Source organism: Taudactylus pleione, unplaced genomic scaffold (assembly GCF_031769625.1).
Source record: "Taudactylus pleione unplaced genomic scaffold, aTauple2 ptg000423l, whole genome shotgun sequence".
In the NCBI taxonomy this organism is placed as follows: domain Eukaryota; kingdom Metazoa; phylum Chordata; class Amphibia; order Anura; family Myobatrachidae; genus Taudactylus; species Taudactylus pleione.
The window spans coordinates 3,143,607-3,149,606 of NW_028284825.1; the positions used below are offsets into that span (position 1 = coordinate 3,143,607).

The following is a 6,000-nucleotide window of genomic DNA, read 5'->3' on the forward strand; positions in this document are numbered from 1 at the left end:
ACACTGGCACCTGTAGGCGCACAAGCCTGGACCCAAAAGGCACAAAAGCCTGGCACACTGGGACCCAAAAGGCACAAAAGCCTGGCACGCTGGGACCCACAAGCCTGGCACGCTGGGACCCACAAGCCTGGCACGCTGGGATCCAAAAGGCACAAAAGCTTGGCACGCTGGGACCCACAAGCCTGGCACGCTGGGACGCACAAGCCTGGCACGCTGGGACGCACAAGCCTGGCACGCTGGGACCCACAGGCGCACAAGCCTGGCACGCTGGGACCCACAGGCGCACAAGCCTGGCACGCTGGGACCCACAGGCGCACAAGCCTGGCACGCTGGGACCCACAGGCGCACAAGCCTGGCACGCTGGGACCCACAGGCGCACAAGCCTGGCACGCTGGGACCCACAGGCGCACAAGCCTGGCACGCTGGGACCCACAGGCGCACAAGCCTGGCACGCTGGGACCCACAGGCGCACAAGCCTGGCACGCTGGGACCCACAGGCGCACAAGCCTGGCACGCTGGGACCCACAGGCGCACAAGCCTGGCACGCTGGGACCCACAGGCGCACAAGCCTGGCACGCTGGGACCCACAGGCGCACAAGCCTGGCACGCTGGGACCCACAGGCGCACAAGCCTGGCACGCTGGGACCCACAGGCGCACAAGCCTGGCACGCTGGGACCCACAGGCGCACAAGCCTGGCACGCTGGGACCCACAGGCGCACAAGCCTGGCACGCTGGGACCCACAGGCGCACAAGCCTGGCACGCTGGGACCCATAGGCGCACAAGCCTGGCACGCTGGGACCCATAGGCGCACAAGCCTGGCACGACTGCGCTTATAGTCACACAACACCTGTAATTAGTGAGTCCACATAATGTTTCCACTGACAGCAGCCTGCACTGAATAAAGGAAGGAGCTCATGGCCAGGTGGAACCATTTGGGTCTTGCAATATAGTAAAAGTGAACAGCGGAGGACATGGCTCCATATGTGCCCCCATGCATCCATGCCCGCATAAAATGGTGAGCACATCCCACTGTCACTCCAGAGAGTGCAAGGAGCGACCTCGGGGACTATACAGCATGCCCACTCCCCAGTTACCTGCACGAAGCGAGCGCAGGCTTCTCTGCCCGGTGTGAGCGCCGCTCCCCGGAGCTCGGGGCCGTTGTTCTGTCCGTTCCTCTCCTCTCTCATTCACAGCAGCAGCACGCCGGCAAAGCGCCGTGCGCGCCCCCGCCAAGCCAGCCTGCCAAGCTGCCGCCGCTGGTGGAGGGCGGGGCCTGGGCGAGTACAGAGAGTGTGACGTGCGTGCGCGCTCCCGTCAAGTGCTTAGGCTCCCACAGTGGGAGGAGTCCCCTCAGAAAGTTCAGGCGTAGTAATAACATGTAGGGGCGCAGCATGAAGTGGAGACACGCCTATAGAGGCGTGGTTAAACGATGAAATTGGGTGTGACCTTTTCTCTTTTTACACTATAATCTCCACGCGAGGCAGAAAACACACATTTAACCCTCTCATGGCCGCGAGGCGCATTAAAAAAAAATATATATATTTTTTTTTCTCCTATGCTTTTCCGGTGATGAGCTCTGTCCAAATAAAGGTACTTTGTGTACTTTACGGACTCATTGCAGAGAGAACCCAATGAATGTTTTAAATGGTACTTGTGTACTTTACGTACACAAGTACCGAAAGTTGTCCCCACCTAAAGAAGAAAGGTGGCCCCTTGCGGGCTTGCTGCGTTCGCCACGCTACGCTCGCCACAGGGTTATATTCCCCCTCTATTCCCACTTGGATGGTAGGGAATGACGCTGGACACTGGGAATGACGCTGGACCCTGGCTGATGAAGTCAGGGACCTCTCCGTGAAGGGGATCTAGACGAGATGCAGTAAGGAATCCAATGGTCGAAATGCCGACCTCCGGCATCCTGACTGTCTAATCCCAGCAGGGGTTTAATGACAGGCGTCAACATCCCGACGCCTGTCAGTTTGCCTACGCCGGGAGCCCGATGCCCGGCATACTGATCGAAGGTAAGCCAGGCGGCGGGCGTGGACAGCCGCGGGGGGAAGGGAGGGTTAGGCTAGGAGCTCCCCGGGGGGACTTAGGGTTAGGCACCCCCTTCCCCGGGAAGGTTAGGGTTAGGCTAGGGGAAAGGAGGGTTAGGCACTGCCGGGGGGAGGTAAGGGCTAGGCACCACCCCGGGAGACTTAGGTGTAGGCTGCGGGGTAGGGGTGGTTAGGTTTAGGCACTTACAGGGGGGGTTAGGGTTAGTCACTTTGAGGAAAAGGTTAGGGTTAGGCACCCCTAAGGGAGGGTTACGGGGGGGGGGTTAGGTTAGTGAATACTTAAAATACTTACCTGTCAGGATCTTCACTGCCGGTCTTCCAGCGTCGGGATGTGACATGCGTCCGGCGGTATTTCATACCGATCCCGATTTAGACATTACCATGATTGATCATAATAATGAGTGTAGGGCACTTGGGTTCTCTCTGCAATGAGTCCGTAAAGTACACAAGTACCCAAATAAAGTATACTATAACAGTATATAGCCATTACAGCTGGGACAGGGAACATTTCACAGATCCTGCTAATGCTTTGTTGTAGCTGAAAACGTTAACCAATAACCACACATCATAAACCTCAGAGTTAAGAGGAGCGGAATAACATTTTCGGGAAAGGTTAAGTGGAGAAGTTTCCCCATAGCATCCAATCAACTTCTAGCTATCATTTATCTAGCTGCACAATCTATAAAATAACATAAGGTGAATGGTTGCTTGCTATGGGCAACTTCTCTTTATCTCTATCAAAGGTTTGACACATCTCTCCCTCAGGAGTCTATTGACTAAACAGTGTTAGGAGACAGTGTGAAAAGTGATAAGAAAGTGATAAGGTGCCAGCCAATCAGCTCCCAACTGTCATCTCACAGGCTGTGTTTGAAAAATGGCAGTTGGGAGCTGATTGGCTGGCACCTTATCACTGAATTATCACTTTTCACTCTGTCTCCTAACACTGCTTAGTAAATAGACCCCTCAGTCTGAAACTTAATTGCAAATAAAATTTTTTTCTAAATAGCACCTTCTGTGACCTATTCTGAGTAAGTCGCATGTGCAAACGGCCTTAAGGAGGGCCTTGTAGGATGGACTACGCCATGTTCACCAGCCGCCACACCGTGCCCTGCTCCTGCATTGAGTTGTGAGACCTGCAGAGACGCTCGCAGTGCAGGAGTTGCCCGGTGATGGAGGAACCCTCAATCATCCCCAGGCGAGACTGTATGATTATGATGGTAATGGTATGCGATTGCGCTCAGGAGGCTATGTTTGTGTTAACTTGAGTCTGCACATCCAGAAAAAAAACCTTACTGCACTTTAGTTGCAACCACACACCACTAAAGTCATGTTCATACCCACTGAATGAGATTACCCCAGGGCCGTCACTAGGGGTGTGCGAGTGGTGTGCAGGGCCCTCTGGGCGACACGGTCGCTGCCCCACGGCATCTGCATGTGACTTGCAGGGTGCCTGGATTGACACCCTGCAGTCAGCGCTACTGCAGAAACCCCCCAGTCATTGCCTCGCATTGCCCGCCCCTGAGCAGGAGGTGCTAGTTCATTCCCCTGCTTTGATAAGTTGTTATAAGCAGCGCCACTGCCAGCAATAGCATGTAGACCGACAGTTTACACACGCAACATCTATCTATCTATCTATCTATCTATCTATCTATCGTGTCTCACTCCCTGGGGTTTTCTACATCTATCTATCGATCGATCGATGGATTTATCTATCTATTATTCTCTGGGGGGTTTCTACATCTATTTATCTACAGTCTCTCACTCTCTGGGGGGGTTCTACATCTATCTATCTACAGTCTGTCACTCTCTGGGGGGGTTCTACATCTATCTATCTACAGTCTTTCACTCTCTGAGAGAATTCTACATTTCCGCCATTTGGGCATTAAGGGCCTGATTCAGACCCACTCGCGAGCGGCTGTCCGCTCGTAAGTGGGTCGATGGTGTGCACTGCGTATGCGCACGACAGAGGGAGCTCCGTCGTGCGCATGTGCGAGACGCGACGAGCGAAGGACTTTCCTTTGCTCGTTGTGTCTGATCAAAGGGGGCGTGCTGTCGATGTTGATTGACAGCACGCCCCCTTTGATGGGCGTGCCGGGGGCGTGCCTCCCAGACGGGGGCGTTCCCAAGGGAACGCCTACCGTCAGAAGCCGGCCCCACTGACATCACTAGTGATGTCAGTGGGAGTGATTTTGGCTCTGATAGAGCCAAAATCACTCCGGGCCGTCCGGCTCTGAATCAGGGCCTAAGTTCCTTACAAGGGCAGGACGGCCCTTTGGACCTTGTTGGATGTTGTCCTACTGTTGCTGGTTGCAAAGGGGCCTCAAAAATGTAGATCCGCCACAGCTTGGAGGGGGTGGCACCAAGATGCCGGCTCGTCCTATGTGACAGGAGCTGGGTTCTGCAATGTGACATCTCCTGCAGCACTCGGCTGCTGTCACAGAGGAGCCAACAATGCCGGAACTAGTCTCAGGGGGCAGCCCAGCATCACCAGAGATGCTGGGCACGCCCCTGGAGAGATTTCCTGCAAGACCATGCCCCTTTTTATGAGGTCATGCACCTTGTTCGGATGCACACGGTATAGCCACGCAAGGACCATGTTACGGCATTAGATTACCCACCTCAAGACTAAACACTGTAGTCCAGAGGTTCCCAAACGCGGTCCTCAAGGCTCCCCAACAGTTCAGGTTTTAGAGAAATCCATGGTTGAGCACAGGCGGTTAAATCAAATCACAAGTGCACAACTCCAATATTACTAATTATTAGAGATGAGCGGTTCGGATTCCACAGAACATTCCGAACATTGGGGATCCGAGTCCACCCGAACCCTGTTCGGGTGTTCCCCGCCTGACTCGGATCCCCGTTCGGGGCCGAACGGCGGCCGCCTGATGTCAGATTCTCACTAGAGAATCCGACATCAGGGCTCCTATTGTGTAGGGCAGAGCGCTGTGATAGCACTCTGCCCTACACAGATACAAACACACAGCCGCCAGCGGCAGCTGTGTGTTTGTTACAGCAGCCAATGAGAGTCACACAGACTCTCATTGGCTGCTGCACGGAGGGAGCCGGCTGGAGCTCACACATGAGCTCCGTCTTCCGGCTCCCTCCTCAGCGTGTGACAGCAGAGCGGACGGCGTGGGAGCGGGGATACAGGTAAGTTTTTTTTTTTTTTTTTCTTGTGCAAGGGCCGGGGGCGCTACTGGGGGGGGGTCTGCTACTGGGGGTCCATACTACTGGGGGGGCCTGCTACTGGGGGGGCTATACTACTGGGGGGGTCTGCTACTGGGGGTGGCTATACTACTGGAGGGGGCTATACTACTGGGGGGGGTCTGCTACTAGGGGGGTCTGCTACTGGGGGTCCATACTACTGAGGGGCTATACTACTGGGGGGGGCTTACTACTGGGGGGTGGTCTGCTACTGGGGGGGTCTGCTACTGGGGGGGCCATACTACTGAGGGGCCATACTACTGGGGGCATACTACTGGGAGGGCTTACTACTACTGGGGGGGGCATACTACTGGGGGGGGCTTACTACTACTACAGGGGGGCCATACTACAGGGGGGGCTAATACTGGGGCAGCCTACTACTGGGGGGGCATACTACTGGGGGGGCCATACTACTGGGGGGCATGCTAATGGGGGGCATACTACTGGGTGGCATGCTAATGGGGGGCATACTACTGGGGGGGCCTGCTAATGGGGGGCATACTACTGGGGGGCATACTACTGGGGGCACTGCATAGGGGACCCTACTACTAAGGGGACTGCATAGGGGCACCACTGCTGGGGGCATTGTGTAAGGGACACCGCTACTGTGGGCATTGTGTAAAAGGGGCACTACTGTGGGCATTGTGTAAAAGGGGCACTACTGTGGGCATTGTGTAAAAGGGGCACTACTTTATGGTGTAATGTGAATCAGGCCCTATGTGCGGTGTAATGTGAATAAG

The 6,000-nt window shown here is 55.2% G+C and overlaps 1 protein-coding gene across 8 annotated transcripts in view; it reads right to left on the minus strand.

Annotated features, from left to right (window-relative positions):
• Positions 1-1,323, minus strand: part of RALGPS2 (Ral GEF with PH domain and SH3 binding motif 2) — a 218,894-nt gene extending 217,571 nt beyond the window's left edge. For 4 of the 8 annotated variants that reach the window (XM_088447236.1, XM_088447231.1, XM_088447233.1 and 1 more), the window contains exon 1: positions 1,097-1,323. The gene's annotated coding sequence lies outside the window, so the exon portion shown is untranslated. The remainder of the gene's footprint in view (positions 1-1,096) is intronic. The other 4 variants (XM_088447239.1, XM_088447237.1, XM_088447238.1 and 1 more) reach the window with 1 other exon arrangement.
• Between the last annotated feature and the right edge of the window lie 4,677 nt (positions 1,324-6,000).